This window comes from Salvelinus namaycush, chromosome 1 (assembly GCF_016432855.1).
Source record: "Salvelinus namaycush isolate Seneca chromosome 1, SaNama_1.0, whole genome shotgun sequence".
Classification (NCBI taxonomy): domain Eukaryota; kingdom Metazoa; phylum Chordata; class Actinopteri; order Salmoniformes; family Salmonidae; genus Salvelinus; species Salvelinus namaycush.
The window spans coordinates 81108627-81128902 of NC_052307.1; the positions used below are offsets into that span (position 1 = coordinate 81108627).

Genomic DNA, 20276 nt, shown 5'->3' on the forward strand with positions numbered 1-20276 from the left:
CTCTCAGGGGAGTAGCAGGACTTCCAGCAGCTCAATACCCTGCTGGACTCCAGCCTTGTTAATCATTCATGGGTGTGGATGCCCTCGCCACTCCAACAGTGCCCAGCAGACCTCACATTGGACTACAGTAAGAGTCTTTTTCAAATCAAAACTCGGATCCAGATGTTTGCAGTGGAAAACAAAATAGCATATAGGCTATTCTAGTCTAACCCTGTGAGAATGTGTATTTGTATTAATACAGGTTTTAAAGAGTTTACTGTGTGAGAACTCCAACCCCAAGCTGATATTCTTCAGACCTCTAACGACCCAAAGATTCGTATGGGCGTTTACAAATGTAAAAAAATGAAAGTACAAATTTTAATTGAAAAAACGATGCCTGTTTCAAGGCCAGGTAAGGCTGAGATATCTCGTCTACACACGTAGTCGGGTAAGGCTATCTACATGTAGGATTTATCCTCTAAAGCTGGGCCTATATAATTGAGTAAAGACGTGTTCTGCCGATTTTAGCAGAGGAAGGTCTGTACCGGCCAGCCGGTGTTTCCCGTCTGTGCCTTGATAACACAAGACTTAAGCACCCGGTCTTTCTTACCTGGCATTGGCCCTGCACTCCACTGGGCTTCTTCTCTCTATTACATTCCGTCTGTTGAATCACCATAACAAACACACTGAGCTAACAAATTAACTTCGATGTGGCCAACAAAGTAATAATTTCACATTAGTGCTGCACAATGAAACATTGTTTATATCTCTCAGAGCAGGCAGAGAATGGAGGAAACTGCTTTGAAGTGAATGCCTCGGTCCAACTCATCGCTAGTCCAGGGATTAGGAAGGCTATTACCAAAAAGCGTACAATATTAGAGACCTACAGGGGGGATTAAACACGCTCCTAATCAACTGGAGAAGAGACGATAGAAAAACAACCACTCTTCAATGCCATTACTGTGACCTTTGCACATCATTTATAAGCAGTGCACAACAACAAGTAGCCTCTGCAGCAGCATAACAGAATATGATTTAGGGACGGAGCAGGGCATGGTATCCTTTCACAGTGAGGCTTACATGGTTAAAACCTCATGACATAGCAGGGTTACAGATATTGGGACCTTGAACATGTGACACATCCCCTCCGGGCGAGTCTTTTGCATGAAGAGGTGGCATAAAAAAAAGCAACCCGTGGGGCTGTAGGGGATACAGCTTTGATCAGCGTCTGTGAATCTACCCAAGTCCCGTGCTCTCGCTCCATGCAGACTTCCAATTACCAGCCTGATACAGGCTAATGAATCCAGAGCACGTTCAAAGACTTCTCCTTTCCTTTTGCTATCAACGTGATACGGTTTGGGTTTAGGGAAATCCGTCACAGCTCTGCTTACTCAATTAAGATCAGGTCAGATTGGGTCAGCATTAACACAGTTCTATGGTTCCAAAGTAAGTTACTTTTGAAAAGTGACAGGTACAGAGTCCTCGGAAAGTATTTCATACCTGTTGACTTTTTACACATTTGTGGTAGAGCCTGAATTTTAAACGGATTCAAATTAGATTGTGTCGCTGGTCTACACACAATACCCTATAAAATGTGGAATTATGTTTTTAGAAATGTTTACAAATTAATACAAAATGAAAAGCTGAAATGTCTTGAGTCAATAAGTATTCATCCCCTTTATGGCAGGCATAAATACGTTCAGGAGTAAACACTTGCTTAATGAGTCACATTAGTTGCATGGACTCACTGTGTGCAATAGTGTCTAACATGATTGTTTAATGACTACCTCATCTCTGTTCCCCACACATACAGATAATTGTAAGGTCCCTCAGTCGAGCACAAATTCAACCACAAAGACCAGGGAGGTTTTCCAATGCCTGACCAAGAAGGGCATTGAATATATCCCTTTGAGAATGGAGAAGTTGTTAATGACACTTGGATGGTGTATCAATACACCCAGTCACTACAAAGATACAGACTCCCTTCCAAACTCAGTTGTCGGCGGAAGGAAACCGCTCAGGGATTTCACCATGAGGGCAATGGTGACTTTAAAACAGCTACAGATTTTAATGGCTGTGACAGGAGAAAACTGAGGATGGATCAACATTGTAGTTACTCCACAAGACTAACCTAATTGACAGAGTGAAAAGGAAGCCTGTACAGAATAAAAATATTCCATAACATGCATCCTGTTTCCAACAAGACACTAAAGTAAAACTGCTAGAAATGTGGCAAAGAAATGAACTTGCTTTCCTGAATACAAAGCGTTATGTTTGGAGCAAACCCAACACTACACATTACTGAGTACCACTCTTCATATTTTCAAGCAGGTGGTGCCTGCATCATAGGTATGCTGGTCATTGGCAAGGACTAGGGAGTTTTCTATTTAAAAAAATGGAATAAAGCTAAGCACAGGCAAAATCCTAGAGGAAAACCTGGTTCAGTCTGCTTTCCACCAGACACTGGGAAATGAATTAACCTTTCAGCAGGACAATAACCTAAAACACAAGGCCAAATCTACACTGGGTGTTGGCTGAGTTACAGGTTTGACTTAAATCTGCATGAAAATATATATGTCAAGACCTAAAAATGGTTGTCTAGTAATCGCCAACTTACTTGACAGAACTTGGAGAATTATGAAAATATATATTTTTTTTTATGGGCAAATGTTGCACAATCCACTTGTGGAAAGCTCTTATAGAGACTTACCCAGAAAGACTCAAAGGGGATTCTAACATGTATTGACACAGGGGTGTGAATACTTATGTAAATGAGCTATTTCTGTAATTTTCTAAAATCATGTTTGCTCTGTCATTATGGGGTAGTGTGTAGATGGGTGAGGAGAAAAATACATTTTGAAATCAAGCTGTAACATGTGGAATAAGTCAAGGGGTATGAATACTTTTTGAAGGCACTGCAGGTACTCACCCTGATCCATTCACCAGAAAACAGCCAACAGATCAGTCATGTCCACGGCCACGGCTTCCCCTGGATCTAATTCATCTGGCCATCTACCTCACCGGCCGACTCCTCACCACCTGCAACAAAAACATCACATTCCATTACATTGACTAGCAGTGTGAACACTTAAAATGTTAAAACGTTTTAATTAAATTGGGATCCGTAACATTACGACAAATCCCAGTACGCAGTATGCAGAAAGTAAACAGCATAGTGAGCGTTGAAGCGCGAGGCTCAACTTCTTCAAATGCTGATGCTCCAGATTCTCAACTAGTCTAAAGGCCAGTTTTATTGCTTCTTTAAATCAGAACAACAGTTTTCAGCTGTGCTAACATAATTGCAAAAGGGTTTTCTAATGATCAATTAGCCTTTTAAAATAAAACACTTGGATTAGCTAACACAACATGCCATTGGAACACAGGACTGATGGTTGCTGATAATTGGCCTCCGTACGCCTATGTAGATATTCCATAGAAAATCTGCCGTTTCCAGCTACAATTGTCATTTACAACATTAAAAATGTCCACACTGTATTTCTGATCATTTAATGTTATTTTAAAAATGGACCCCAAAAAAAGGTTTTTGAAAGAAAAGCACGAGGACATTTCTAAGTGACCCCAAACTTTTGAACGGTAGTGTAGTTGAGAAGGAAATGCTGATTATGTGAGGTGGAACTGAAGTACAGTAATGGTAGTACAGGTTCACTGCTGAACCATCTGAAAGCACCCTGAGACCCAAACCACTGCTGAACCATCTGAAAAGCACCCTGAGACCCAAACCACTGCTGAACCATCTGAAAAGCACCCTGAGACCCAAACCACTGCTGAACCATCTGAAAAGCACCCTGAGACCCAAACCACTGCTGAACCATCTGAAAAGATCCTGAGACCCAAACCACTGCTGAACCATCTGAAAAGCACCCTGAGACCCAAACCACTGCTGAACCATCTGAAAAGCACCCTGAGACCCAAACCACTGCTGAACCATCTGAAAAGCACCCTGAGACCCAAACCACTGCTGAACCATCTGAAAAGGACCTGAGACCCAAACCACTGCTGAACCATCTGAAAAGGACCCTGAGACACAAACCACTGCTGAACCATCTGAAAAGGACCCTGAGACACAAACCACTGCTGAACCATCTGAAAAGCACCCTGAGACACAAACCACTGCTGAACCATCTGAAAGCACCCTGAGACCCAAACCACTGCTGAACCATCTGAAAAGACCCTGAGACACAAACCACTGCTGAACCATCTGAAAAGCACCCTGAGACCCAAACCACTGCTGAACCATCTGAAAAGCACCCTGAGACCCAAACCACTGCTGAACCATCTGAAAAGCACCCTGAGACCCAAACCACTGCTGAACCATCTGAAAAGCACCCTGAGACCCAAACCACTGCTGAACCATCTGAAAAGCACCCTGAGACCCAAACCACTGCTGAACCATCTGAAGGACCCTGAGACCCAAACCACTGCTGAACCATCTGAAAGGACCCTGAGACCCAAACCACTGCTGAACCATCTGAAAGGACCCTGAGACCCAAACCACTGCTGAACCATCTGAAAGCCCCCTGAAACACAACATTCCTGGCAACAGCGCAGCTGCAGTGTGAATTCTAACATTTTTATTTAACTAGTCAAGTCAGTTAACAAAGTATTATTTACAATGACGGACTACTCCAGCCAAACCCTGACGACACTGGGCCAATTGTGCGCCGCCATATGGGGCTCCCAATCAAAGCCGGATGTGATACAGTCTGGATTCAAACCAGGTACTATAGTGACGTTTCATGCACTGAGATGCAGTGCCTTAGACCGCTGCGCCACTCAGGAGCTTATTGTTTTTAGTTTTTTCAACATTAAGAAAATGTTTCTGTTTGTCACATCCCTAATAGTGACTACCTACCGATGATGACTTACTAAATATAAGTCTAAAACTCCAGGAAATAAGTTACATATGATCACATTCTAATAAGGTTAACATTTTGGATGAGTTACCAGGCAGACATCTTTGGTTGTTTCAAAAAAGTGTCCCTAAAAACATGAAAGCATAATGACCGAACAACCAAGGGAGACAACTACAAGGACTGTAGAGCAGAGAATGTTGTGTGTGTTAGCTTGACTCCGTCCAGCACAGTGGGCGGCAGACATTTAGGACTTGGACCACTGACAGGGAACATCAAGCGTTCACAGACCAAGACAGGGCTCTATCAGTGTCTGCCATCATCAGGCCTACATCGGGAGATCAGACAACTCCTGGGCAAACATGGCCAGAGAGAAATGTGTCTGTGGGAAAGGAGAGTCTTCTAGTACAGTGCTGATAGGGATGAAAGGCTGTGATGAGTCGTAAAAATAAGCGCTTAAAAGAAACATGCACGGATTACATCTCTACAATCAAATTAGGCCAATCAAACAGCCAGCCTCATCCTCTGGCCTCTCATTGATGTTCATTGGACAAAAAGGCTTAGAAATATCAGACAGAATCAGATCTATTTGAAGAGAACATAAAGGTCACTCAGACATATGTATCCATACCATGAAAGTTCAACATGAAAGGCAGACTCCATGGAGGTGGAGTTCACTGGTTAAATATAATCTGGAATATTGAAGCTCCATGTTCTCCTCTATTCAGAGTCCTATTCATCAAAGGTCAAATGTGCCCAAACTGTGCTGCATCAAATACAAATTATTCATTGTAAATCACTAAAAACACCCTCTTTGGCTAATCCTGTACCGTTTGATGGACAAGATTAGAGCCAAAATTGGTAGGATGTTGGTTCACTGCAGCAACCAGTGGCACTGATACAAATTGTATGCAAAATGTGGGTCATAAACATGTTGCGATTAAAACGTTCAGGCGACACAATCTTTGGAATAACAGGCTATGGGTAATCTTAGCGAGATCAGCTTTCACCAGAGCATGAGAATTTAGCAGGATATTTATAACATGATCCTCATGCTGAGGCTATCCTAATCCAATAAGTATTGACGTCCATCTTCCGTCTTACTGAAATCAGTACTATTAACTGTGCCCGGGCATTTAGCCTATATTAATAGTAATTTGTCAAATCAGACGATAATATCTAATTGTTCACCACAGGGTTTGTTACAAAGTTCAACACCACACTTCAAGATTGGCAGGGTGAATGACGTTAATGTTGGCCCTTTTTACAGGAGAATTGATCATGCAATAATCAGATCACGCTGCACTTTCCCTTTGTTGGAGGTTAAGACACAATCCATTAACAGGCGTAATGTTTGATCGCTCTTCCTCAGCCTTTTCAGTCACACGTTTTGAGGGAAAGCAAAATGATTGCCGTAATGCTTTTTGACCAGGGGTAAAATGATAGTCTTACATCAATAGCCAATGACTTAAGGCTCTGAATGACCCATAAATGATGCGGAGGAAACAAACACATATTTGTAATTGCAACCATGATGAATTTACAGGCATCTCAACCACTAGGTCATTAATGTACTGCCAATCCATCATGAGCAATGTGTAGAAAGTGACAGGGATACTTCACCCTGCAATTAATCGCGCCCCTATAACGTTCCTACAGTGGAGGCGGAAAGGGCTGTTAAATAAAAGACGGTGTTAAATCACCGCGCAAAGAGAGACGATCAATCTTTTATCAAAACGGGCTTATCGACAAAGCACTCAAATCAGGTATTAGAAAGTTTATAACAGCTGGTAACATACAAGCCCTGGTGTGGGCACGGTGTTACATAGTGGAGCGGATGCTTGAAGAACAAAGAGAGAATCTTCAGTCAAGGCTAAGATGGGGTGGAGCAGGAAGGTGGATGTTTGATTGGGGCCGAGCTGTGTGGCAGGATTTTTCGTAGAATTATAATATTTAATTGCATTTGATCTATTGCTATTGATCTAGCCATCGGACCAGAGCAAGTACTGACACACCAAGGAGGCTATAGAAGACAAAAATCACACACAACAAATCTGGGCCAAGAGGCTGTTGAAGTCTTGACTGTCGCAAATATACCTTGTGATTCTAAATCATATGACTCGTAATTCTAAATTATATCTCCATGCATTTAGTGCTGGTTTAATACAGAAGCTAAATCTGTCTTGGTAATTAAACAGCACAATGCTGTACTATCATGCACAGTCATGTGTTGAAGGCCTGGTTTGACAGGTCATGTGTTGAAGGCCTGGTTTGACAGGTCATGTGTTGAAGGCCTGGTTTGACAGGTCTGGGTGGTGAAGGCCATTTAGAGATGCTACTAATATCAAATACAACTCCCCATGGCCACCTTGAAGGTGATAGGCATGATAAACCACTATGCTTCTTTTTTTACCTACATTGCAACAGGGAACCTCAAAACCCTGTTAGACTGAAGGAGGCACTAGAGGCAGGGTATGAGTGGCCAGCTGAACACTGCCTCAAGATACTAGAGGAGAGGCACTAGAGGCAGGGTATGAGTGGCCAGCTGAACACTGCCTCAAGATACTAGAGGAGAGGCACTAGAGGCAGGGTATGAGTGGCCAGCTGAACACTGCCTCAAGATAGTAGAGGAGAGGCACTAGAGGCAGGGTATGAGTGGCCAGCTGAACACTGCCTCAAGATACTAGAGGAGAGGCACTAGAGGCAGGGTATGAGTGGCCAGCTGAACACTGCCTCAAGATAGTAGAGGAGAGGCACTAGAGGCAGGGTATGAGTGGCCAGCTTAACACTGCCTCAAGATACTAGTCACCTGAAATGAAGTAGGATAACAGAGCAGTGGTCTTCCAAGTGGCTACGATAAGACAAATAGTACTTACATGCACCGTTAGCCAAAAAAACAAACTATTCTGCACTCAAGGAGGGCAATTTAACATGGCTATTTCCTTAAAACCATGGGTAGTCCATTTTATAAATAGGGATAATAGATTTTTTTTTTATTCAATCCCTTTGAATTCAGAAAACATGTTGGCAAGCAAGATGGTCAAATCAATAATCCACAGCAATATGGAAATCTCTACTCCTACAGGGCTAGACAGCTGTAATCGTAGCCAAGAAGCAAGGAGATAAATTAAAATGAGTTAAGTAAACTACACAGCAAGCGGCTCAGTCTTCCGACTCCCTGAGCAGAAAGCGGCTCAGTCTTCCGACTCCCTGAGCAGAAAGCGGGTGTTTGTTGTGCGTCACACCCCCTCTCTCCAGGCACCAACGTGGCACTCTCCCTCTAGACGTGTCCCTCGTCTTTCCCACAGGAATGAACATCTGGACACAGCCAGGCCCAGCCTCAGTCAGGCCACATACGGCCACTTCCTCACACACACAGAGGTGAGAAAAAAAAGGCATGCAAGCCTTCGTAACAAACCATTCCTAAGCCTTGGGATGTGTAATGTTTAAGAAGCAGAATGGTTGTTCAACATGATCCAGGGATCTCAGTTCCTGCAGAGAGGTAGCTTAGCACATCTCTGGACTGTAATCTTTACCGTGACACTTATCATAGCCTTCATCAAGTGTCCTTTCATCTAACACTTCAAAGCAGGGGTTGACACCTTGCACACATGCAATGACTCAACCAGGCTCTAACCTACCCTTCACTTTGTACATGGTGTAAAGAGGGGGGGGGGGGGGGGGTCTATTACGTTAAGGATCCTCACATTAAGTGTTCACATTGGCAGTTTGAAGTGACTCAAATCCCCAAAAATGTGCATCTCTGATTCAAATCTGTTAGTTTTCCTGCAGTCTGAACCTACAGCCAAAAAAGCACATGGACTGTTATTTCAAGCCACATTTCAAACCACCTTCATAGCCTACACCACTGCACACACACCCGGCATTACTATGACAACTAGCTTGGCCATGTGAGCTAATGACTGCTGTCTGAACACATACAAATCCTATTTGGTAACTTCTAACTTCCGGTTTGGACAGTCAGTATTCTAAAACTAATTTAAACATTCAAGCCTTGTTCACACTGCAGGCCTAAGTATGATGTTACTGCATTGTAAATTCCGGACACTCCTCCTTTCCTGGCGCTCCGAGCGAGCATCCATCAGGACTTCTACTCAGGGTGTGTGTGGGCCTGTGATGGTCCATCTGCTCTGCAGTCATAACACTCATGGTCTTAATAGCTGGCTAATCATTAACTAATCAAGCCATGGACATTAACAGTGGCAGGCATCATTGGCCATCTGATACACAGAGCAGTGTCCAGGAAACCTGAGTCGGTGAAACAAAGAGCCAACATGACAGAGATATATCTGCTTCCTGAGACCACACACACACACAGCCAGCTCAAATCTGATTCAGAATGAAGATCCCTGAGTCAACCAGTCATACAGCCAGCTCAGTTCTGATTCAGAACATAGATCCCTGAGTCAACCAGTCATACAGCCAGCTCAGTTCTGATTCAGAACATAGATCCCTGAGTCAACCAGTCATACAGCCAGCTCAGTTCTGATTCAGAACATAGATCCCTGAGTCAACCAGTCATACAGCCAGCTCAGTTCTGATTCAGAACATAGATCCCTGAGTCAACCAGTCATACAGCCAGCTCAGTTCTGATTCAGAACATAGATCCCTGAGTCAGTCAGTCATACAGCCAGCTCAGTTCTGATTCAGAACATAGATCCCTGAGTCAACCAGTCACACAGCCAGCTCAGTTCTGATTCAGAACATAGATCCCTGAGTCAGTCAGTCATACAGCCAGCTCAGTTCCGATTCAGAACATAGATCCCTGAGTCAGTCAGTCATACAGCCAGCTCAGTTCTGATTCAGAACATAGATCCCTGAGTCAGTCAGTCATACAGCCAGCTCAGTTCTGATTCAGAACATAGATCCCTGAGTCAGTCAGTCATACAGCCAGCTCAGTTCTGATTCAGAACAGATCCCTGAGTCAACCAGTCATACAGCCAGCTCAGTTCTGATTCAGAACATAGATCCCTGAGTCAACCAGTCATACAGCCAGCTCAGTTCTGATTCAGAACATAGATCCCTGAGTCAACCAGTCATACAGCCAGCTCAGTTCTGATTCAGAACATAGATCCCTGAGTCAACCAGTCATACAGCCAGCTCAGTTCTGATTCAGAACATAGATCCCTGAGTCAACCAGTCATACAGCCAGCTCAGTTCTGATTCAGAACATAGATCCCTGAGTCAACCAGTCATACAGCCAGCTCAGTTCTGATTCAGAACATAGATCCCTGAGTCAACCAGTCATACAGCCAGCTCAGTTCTGATTCAGAACATAGATCCCTGAGTCAACCAGTCATACAGCCAGCTCAGTTCTGATTCAGAACATAGATCCCTGAGTCAACCAGTCATACAGCCAGCTCAGTTCTGATTCAGAACATAGATCCCTGAGTCAACCAGTCATACAGCCAGCTCAGTTCTGATTCAGAACATAGATCCCTGAGTCAACCAGTCATACAGCCAGCTCAGTTCTGATTCAGAACATAGATCCCTGAGTCAGTCAGTCAGTCATACAGCCAGCTCAGTTCTGATTCAGAACAGATCCCTGAGTCAACCAGTCATACAGCCAGCTCAGTTCTGATTCAGAACATAGATCCCTGAGTCAACCAGTCATACAGCCAGCTCAGTTCTGATTCAGAACATAGATCCCTGAGTCAACCAGTCATACAGCCAGCTCAGTTCTGATTCAGAACATAGATCCCTGAGTCAACCAGTCATACAGCCAGCTCAGTTCTGATTCAGAACATAGATCCCTGAGTCAACCAGTCACACAGCCAGCTCAGTTCTGATTCAGAACATAGATCCCTGAGTCAACCAGTCACACAGTCAGCTCAGTTCTGATTCAGAACATAGATCCCTGAGTCAGTCATACAGCCAGCTCAGTTCTGATTCAGAACATAGATCCCTGAGTCAACCAGTCACACAGCCAGCTCAGTTCTGATTCAGAACATAGATCCCTGAGTCAACCAGTCACACAGTCAGCTCAGTTCTGATTCAGAACATAGATCCCTGAGTCAACCAGTCATACAGCCAGCTCAGTTCTGATTCAGAACATAGATCCCTGAGTCAGTCATACAGCCAGCTCAGTTCTGATTCAGAACATAGATCCCTGAGTCAACCAGTCACACAGCCAGCTCAGTTCTGATTCAGAACATAGATCCCTGAGTCAACCAGTCACACAGCCAGCTCAGTTCTGATTCAGAACATAGATCCCTGAGTCAACCAGTCATACAGCCAGCTCAGTTCTGATTCAGAACATAGATCCATGAGTCAACCAGTCACACAGCCAGCTCAGTTCTGATTCAGAACATAGATCCCCGAGTCAACCAGTCATACAGCCAGCTCAGTTCTGATTCAGAACATAGATCCATGAGTCAACCAGTCATACAGCCAGCTCAGTTCTGATTCAGAACATAGATCCCAGAGTGGGTTGAGCTGAAGATCTAAACAGAAGTTCTAGCGCGTCAGTAGACTCTTCAGTGACAGGAGTCCATCACATATTCTGAAGGAATGAACACTCCCTTCATTGCACACCTTCCCATTTCAAGTGATTTGGCTGTCATTTTCACAGAAACGCGAAAAGGAAAACAGCTGAGAAATTACACATACAGCACGAAGACAGATCTATGACATTTACTGTGGAACGTTGAAAGAATGAATCAAAGCAAAGTATTCTAGGGTCTGCTTCCTGTATCAGGGAAGGAAAGACAGAGCTAAAACCTTGTAACGCAATTAAGGTTTAAGTTCGGCTGGCGGCTCACCGAATGAGTGTGCTCGCAACCTCCCTTAAAAAGACCTCCTGAAAAACAAGAAAAAAATCTGAAATAGTACTGTTTGGCTATTTTGAGATGCTGTAGCGAGTACACACTTCCTCAAAATAGTCAGAGTTAATCTAAGATAACAAGAAATCTGTAATTGACGTTTTTGACGAGAAAATCTTAGTCACGCAACTTTACATTAAGGTGTTTGGTGCGGTATTTCTCCCCCCAAAAAGTTGCATGAAAACGAGTCATCTCTCATTGAATGACAACAAAGACTTTAGTGAAGAATCCCTACTGCTGACCAATCAGCAACGAAGGGGCGTAGACTTCAGCTACCAACGTTGTCGTCTCCAGAAAATAATGTGAACAACCAAACACAAACCTTACCCAAGTCTAAAACAAACACATCCCAAAATGTCCTCATAATCTATACAAACTCATCCCAACTGTTTTGGCTAGGGGAAGCATGCGGACTCTTTTAGAGTTCCTTGATTCGTTAGAATAATACAGTGTGGCTGCCTGTATGTTTGTGTAAACAAATACTAGGAAGGCATGAGTCTGTACACCATGTCAGACTCAACACTAATGTATATGAAGATCACAAGCTGCTTCCCTGACAACACTTCAAAGGCTGAGGCAACAAAGCTGAATTCTAAATGAGCACAGAGAGAGCTGGAACACTGAACTACACAATATTTAATCTGGCATCCGATGAAGACGGAAAAGAAAGTGCCTCTTACCAGGCTAATTTCCATTCTGCATAAAATATTGCAGGTTAAATAATAGATGCACACTTGAAAGGGAAATGGAATCTCTCTCATTTCTGATTTATAACAGTCTGTCAGAAATGCTGCTCGAAAAATCAGATGGACCAAGAACATCTTAATGCGGACCGGCAAATACAACATCACAAAGCAATATTTAGATTAGAATATGCAAGACAACTACACATGGGTGGGAAACGGAGACATTATAAAGACTTAGGTCTCCAGTTTGGTTTGCATACAGCAACGCAGCTTCTATTTTTACCACAGCTGACAGGATTCTTTTCAGTAGTCTCTAGAAGCACATTGGGAGTATCAAGCCAACACAATAACCCTGGTTGATGGGGATAATTAAGCCCTAAATCCTGAGATGGCTACTGCAGAATTACACACCCCTAATATCCTGCTCCAACCCCCCCATCCTCAAATCCCCAAACATGAGCGGAATCTTCACAGTGGATTTAGTGAACAAAGAGGGTTTCAGGGGCCCTGCGTCACACGCTGAGAGATGCGTCGTGGCTGTCACAAGCGCTCAGGAATATAGTCAGTATATTCCTCAGAGTTTTTACCCAGGCTTTGCATATCATTTGGTGGTCCTCTCTCCCACGAATGTGGCTCTGCCATGGTTCTCCGTCTCCTCAGTGGATTCCACCCCGATCGAAGCAGCCGTTTTCTACAGCTTCTCTGTCCTTCTCTACTCCTCCATCCCTTTCTCAGCTGGTGTCTTACTGTGAGTAGTACATCCTGTCCCTGTCACAATATCCCGCTGGCAGCATCACAAGTCATTGATCTATTTTAGACAAACCCCCCCCTCCCCCCGCCATACTGTGATGACGATGACAGGAGAGTAGGGATCCTTCACTGTTTCCCATTTACTCACAAAATGTCAACCCCGCTAATGTGGGGTTAAAAGACAGATTAGTGAGAAGTGGCAGGCAGAGGCGATAAAACCAAAACAGGCTCTAGGGAGGCAGTGGGCGACAGGGGAGCCCAGACTGCAGCTTCTGGAAGTACCACTCTGGCTGGGCTCTCTGGCGCCAAACAAACAAGCAGGAGAGAAAGGCAGGGTGGGCAGGTTGCAGCCAGCTGAGATGAGAGTAAATAAAAGCTGGACACAGTTTGACAGAGCTGCATAAACAGCCCTAGAGGTCAGAGCCTCCCAGAGTGTCGGCTCTGAAGACTGAGTGTTCATATCCTGGATGAACTCAGAAAACCCATCTTGAAATAGAAGATAAACAAGTAGGATACAGGTCCTAAACTGTCCACACACACACACACACACACACACACGTTTGCAAAAGCTCACAGCTCTGAATCCAGACGAAGTGTCAATGGTCGACGGAGTCTTAGCTAAACGTGTCCCTCCTGTCAGACTAGGGGGAACTTGTTGCACTGGCACCACTCCTCCTGCACTAAGGGGGGGGGGCACTTCTAAGGACACTTATAAAGACAAGACTGGAGGACAATGACGTGAGCGTCTAAAGGGCGTCAGGCCGCGGTGCTGTCTGAGGAGAGCGACAGAGCTTTCTAGAAGCATTGCAACCCCAGTTGTCTGAGAGGCTGAGTCCAGCTGCCTCCGCATAAAGACAAGGCTCACATCCTCAGCACCTTGTTGGTTTTCTGAAAAGGCCACCAACTAGTTTGGAATATTAAACAGTTAAGCCTGTGAAAATCAAAAGGACTTGAAAAGAGAGTGGGGGCTTCAAAAAGCTTTTCGATGATATCGCTCCATCTCTTCGAAGGCTTGCTGATATGACAGAGCCAACCAATAAAAAGGCAGGGAATTAAGGGCTTCCAAAAGAGGAGGAGGATTCTTTTTTGCCCATCTTATCCTGGCACATGTTATTATTCCTCAATCAAAGGCTTTTCAATATCAATAGTTGTGATTCAGAGAGAGAGAAGTGGTGGGAGAAAGAGTGAAACATACTGCCAGAGGGAGAGGAAGAGAGAGTGGGAAGTGGGACACCAGGAGGGGTTTCAGGACATTTCTCATTCTCTTTCAATAGATCTGAGACACACTGCTTGACACTGATCTCCAGTGTGAGGCCAGAATGTAATACTGAGGGCCATCTCCAAGACAGTAACCTCCTAATACAAGCCTTCAACTACAGCGTGGCATGTTGGGGCCCATATCAGAGTCAACTATTGTAGGCTACACGCTACTTCTACCAAGGCATGCCAAATACCACAAATAGCTGTCCTATTGCATTCCTAACCGAGCACTCCACCCTATATTCTACCCTTGAGAGGACGGAGAGGCGTCGGCCAGAGAGAGGAGGACGGAGAGGCGTCGGCCAGAGAGAGGAGGACGGAGAGGCGTCGGCCAGAGAGAGGAGGACGGAGAGGCGTCGGCCAGAGAGAGGAGGACGGAGAGGCGTCGGCCAGAGAGAGGAGGACGGAGAGGCGTCGGCCAGAGAGGCGTCGGCCGGAGAGAGGAGGACGGAGAGAGGAGGACGGAGAGAGGAGGACGGAGAGAGGAGGACGGAGAGGCGTCGGCCAGAGAGAGGAGGACGGAGAGGCGTCGGCCAGAGAGAGGAGGACGGAGAGATGTCGGCCAGAGAGAGGAGGACGGAGAGATATTGGCCTGTGAAAGGGAGGAGGGCAGAGGCGTCGGCCAGAGACATGCCTCTTCACTCTGGGGGAACTGGAAGGTCAGGGGCCTAATGAAACAATTAGATCAACAATGGTCAAGGCAGCAGAAATGACAGCAGCAGAGCATGCCCCTTTAAACCGATTTTAGAACTTGGACGGGTACCAAGGGTTTCCGTTGGGTGATGGCCTTAGCAAACATGTTGATTCAATAAGACTAACCCACTTGGATAATTAGTAGCACCTTAGATAAATAACTGTATTCGGCGCATGAGGCTAATAAAAAGTGATATACAGCCCATCTGACTTAGTACTTCTCTCATGTATTAACCTGGAACGTCAGGGAGGTATCCACAGTTAAAAATAAACTAAGTAGACCTGAGCTCATAAGAAAAGCTAATTCAGAGTTCAATATGCAAGGCCCGTAATCTCACCATGCTTAGGATTTCTACAGAAATGTCAGTATTCACATGGAGGCTTGCTAGTAAAATGGTTCAACGTATCTGTAGATTGAGTGAGCGAGAACAGAAATGCCTTGGGGGGAAATTGAAAAACCTGAGAGATGTACCCCTTCAAACTTCACCTTGTGTACATAGCCTCAGTCTTAACTCTCTCAGTTCTCAGAACATTGGCATTAAAAGCTAACACCTGCCTTGACATACACCGAACCCTTAAGCAACAGGATGAATTTCTGAATTCTAAGCTCTCAGCTGAAAATCATTTTCTCATCTCAAAACGAGTGCGGTGGCAGGTAATGGTGTGAAACGAACAAATGATTAAAAAGTAAACCCTATCGTTTGAAAAATGACAAAAAAACAGCGTGGTTTCACTTGGTGACAAATGTATTTTTTACAAACAGGCGCCTACGGGGTTGGACATGACGCTGAGCCAGGTCATTTCCACACGTCCTCCAGATGGGAAGGGGAGAGCTGAGGATATTAGAGTCACCCAGCAGAGCAACACAACTCTTCAAATCTGGCATCACTGACAGGGCTTTGTCTGAACGGGCTGCTTGGCAAGGCAGCAGTACAATGTTACCAAGGCTAGCTAGTCTTGGAGGGCAATAAGACGTAGAATGGAGAGGAGGAGAGATGAGAATGACCTTGTTGGTGAGGTGAGATAATATTTACTCAGCTGCTCCTCACATTAGGAGCGCTACAGAAAGTACAGATTCACTTACTCTTTACTGCAGACGCACAGACCTGCTGCAGACCTGCTGCAGACGCACAGACCTGCTGCAGACGCACAGACCTGCTGCAGACCTGCTGCAGACGCACAGACCTGCTGCAGACCTGCTGCAGACGCACAGACCTGCTGCAGACCTGCTGCAGACGCACAGACCTGCTGCAGACCTGCTGCAGACGCACAGACCTGCTGCAGACCTGCTGCAGACGCACAGACCTGCTGCAGACCTGCTGCAGACGCACAGACCTGCTGCAGACCTGCTGCAGACGCACAGACCTGCTGCAGACCTGCTGCAGACGCACAGACCTGCTGCAGACGCACAGACCTGCTGCAGACCTGCTGCAGACGCACAGACCTGCTGCAGACCTGCTGCAGACGCACAGACCTGCTGCAGACCTGCTGCAGACGCACAGACCTGCTGCAGACCTGCTGCAGACGCACAGACCTGCTGCAGACCTGCTGCAGACGCACAGACCTGCTGCAGACCTGCTGCAGACGCACAGACCTGCTGCAGACCTGCTGCAGACGCACAGACCTGCTGCAGACCTGCTGCAGACGCACAGACCTGCTGCAGACCTGCTGCAGACGCACAGACCTGCTGCAGACCTGCTGCAGACGCACAGACCTGCTGCAGACCTGCTGCAGACGCACAGACCTGCTGCAGACCTGCTGCAGACGCACAGACCTGCTGCAGACCTGCTGCAGACGCACAGACCTGCTGCAGACCTGCTGCAGACGCACAGACCTGCTGCAGACCTGCTGCAGACGCACAGACCTGCTGCAGACCTGCTGCAGACGCACAGACCTGCTGCAGACCTGCTGCAGACGCACAGACCTGCTGCAGACCTGCTGCAGACGCACAGACCTGCTGCAGACCTGCTGCAGACGCACAGACCTGCTGCAGACCTGCTGCAGACGCACAGACCTGCTGCAGACCTGCTGCAGACGCACAGACCTGCTGCAGACCTGCTGCAGACGCACAGACCTGCTGCAGACCTGCTGCAGACCTGCTGCAGACGCACAGACCTGCTGCAGACGCACAGACCTGCTGCAGACGCACAGACCTGCTGCAGACGCACAGACCTGCTGCAGACCTGCTGCAGACGCACAGACCTGCTGCAGACGCACAGACCTGCTGCAGACGCACAGACCTGCTGCAGACCTGCTGCAGACGCACAGACCTGCTGCAGACGCACAGACCTGCTGCAGACCTGCTGCAGACGCACAGACCTGCTGCAGACGCACAGACCTGCTGCAGACCTGCTGCAGACGCACAGACCTGCTGCAGACGCACAGACCTGCTGCAGACCTGCTGCAGACGCACAGACCTGCTGCAGACGCACAGACCTGCTGCAGACCTGCTGCAGACGCACAGACCTGCTGCAGACGCACAGACCTGCTGCAGACCTGCTGCAGACCTGCTGCAGACCTGCTGCAGACCTGCTGCAGACCTGCTGCAGACCTGCTGCAGACGCACAGACCTGCTGCAGACCTGCTGCAGACGCACAGACCTGCTGCAGACCTGCTGCAGACGCACAGACCTGCTGCAGACGCACAGACCTGCTGCAGACGCACAGACCTGCTGCAGACCTGCTGCAGACGCACAGACCTGCTGCAGACGCACAGACCTGCTGCAGACGCACAGACCTGCTGCAGACGCACAGACCTGCTGCAGACGCACAGACCTGCTGCAGACGCACAGACCTGCTGCAGACGCACAGACCTGCTGCAGACGCGCAGACTTCAGCAACGTTCATAGAGGAAAATAGACCATAGACGTCAACCAAAAATGTGAGATGCACACATTTACTCTAGCACGTGACCATGACTCAAAATGACTGGCACAGGTTTTCCCAATGCCACAGACGGGGATTATATAAAGCAGGAGGAACGTTATTAGAGATGACATATGGCAAGTTCTCACACGCCACATACATTGCAGAAATGGTGCGAGTAGAACACTCCCAAATACCTCCACTGGAAAGCAGGCCAGAAATCGCATGGGTCTGGATTTTCTGGCATATCTCCGCTAAAGCTCAGTAAACTCCAGCAGAATGCTTTTAGGGCGGAGGATTACATGAAATGAATAACTAAATATGGACTTCTAAAAACCTCTTTATAAATATTAAATGGGGAAGATGAAAAGTAGAAAAGCTGGGAGTCAATAATCACCCCAAAGCTTGTTGTTGTTGCCAAAGCTGCTACGACGCCTAGCCTGCAGAAGCATTCAGAACTTTACCAGCGCACCGCTTACGACGCCTAGCCTGCAGAAGCATTCAGAACTTTACCAGCGCACCGCTTACGACGCCTAGCCTGCAGAAGCATTCAGAACTTTACCAGCGCACCGCTTACGACGCCTAGCCTGCAGAAGCATTCAGAACTTTACCAGCGCACCGCTTACGACGCCTAGCCTGCAGAAGCATTCAGAACTTTACCAGCGCACCGCTTACGACGCCTAGCCTGCAGAAGCATTCAGAACTTTACCAGCGCACCGCTTACGACGCCTAGCCTGCAGAAGCATTCTCAGAACCTTACCAGCGCACCGCTACAGACGCCTAGCCTGCAGAAATATTCTCAGAACTTTTCCAACACACTAGCTCTTCAAAGGCAGAGGCTCTCTTTTCAAGCTCAACCTGGCCTGACCTCTACCTGGCACTGACCGCCTCCATTTGAAATCCTCTTAGTGAGGCTTCTGAGCGCCTCTGTGGCCATGTGGTGGTGGTGGGGGGGGAGGGGTCCCTATGTTGGAATATTCCACTGAGGCAGAATGAAAGGTGCTGCAGTCTCGCTTTGGTGTGGAGAAGATGAAAGGGAGGTAGAGGATGAAGAGCTCAGCTTTCAGGGGTGACGTCACCTGGGTGCATCAGTCCTCAGTCATGGCGGTGAGGAGCGTTGATATGTCTGTGCTACAACCTGCCACTGAAAAGCTGGTTGTCATTTGCTACGATAATGGTTGCCTCACCTTTGAAGGCTATTGTCATAACAACCTTAGTGAAGGCTTTCGATCTAAAAGATAAAACACATGAAATGAACATCTTGGTTCCAGCGAGACATGTGTTCAAAGATCTCTCTTGATGTTCTTTGATGTGCAGCCTTGTAATTGAAAGCACATCCAAATCTTTTCTCCTCAGTGGCAACAAGGTAACAATCATTACCAAGGTAACAAATGATCAGCTAGCCCTGGTCTTTCTCTTCCCTAAAGGAAGGGAGGGGCTGTATGCTACCGTTAGCCCACCCTGGCCACTACCGTTAGCCCACCCTGGCCACTACCGTTAGCCCACCCTGGCCTATGGCTTCCCAACATGTTACAGCCTATAACTAGGCAACATGCAATACAAGCAAGCACTTTCCAGGGTGTGTACACTCTGAACAGGCGCTCAAAGAAAACCTGCAAAGGAGAGATCACTTCCCTTCATGCTTTTATCTCTGGACTGTCAAGTTTACAAAGACCTACTTGGGGAAAAAGCCAACCAACTACCCTCTGTTTCTTACAGAATAACACCAATAATGTTTGCCCTTCAAAACATCCTTCCCCACTCCATTCTATTATTATCCTTGCCATAAACACCAACCATCCTTTAGAAGTCATTTCTTATCAGAATAGTCCAATCTCAGGAGAGAGAGTTAAATAATTTCAAATCAAATTGTATTGGTCACATACACATGGTTAGCAGATACTATTGCGAGTGTAGCAAAATTAATGTGCTTCTAGTTCCGACAGTGCAGCATAATAGATTATAAAATGAAATAGTGCAAAGTTTCCTAAGGACTAGAAGCGAGGCAGCCCTCTGCCGGCGCCATCTTTAGGTTGGATACATATTGTGAAGAAAACAAAGCTGTTACAGAGCATTGGCCCGACTCCTCAGCACATGAGATCTGATGATAGTGGCGACAGGTCTTACATGGGGCCAATGGAGCTGAAGACATCACAGCATTTTGAGCAGTGTGAAAACAAACGTGTGAGGTGTGTGTGTGTGTACTGAACGTGCACGGTTTAATAGACAGGTTGGTTGTTTAGCAACAAAACCAGATGGGGTACGGCGCCAAACCAGACGGGGTAAGACTGCTAAACTAGACGGGGGTCGAAACAGACGGGGTCAAACCAG

The 20276-nt window shown here is 46.5% G+C and overlaps 1 protein-coding gene across 1 annotated transcript in view; it reads right to left on the reverse strand.

Annotated features, from left to right (window-relative positions):
• The window catches only part of glceb (glucuronic acid epimerase b), a 102084-nt gene that overhangs the window by 63795 nt on the left and 18013 nt on the right, over positions 1–20276 (reverse strand). The window contains exon 2 of the mRNA XM_038996174.1: positions 2909–3018. The gene's annotated coding sequence lies outside the window, so the exon portion shown is untranslated. The remainder of the gene's footprint in view (positions 1–2908; positions 3019–20276) is intronic.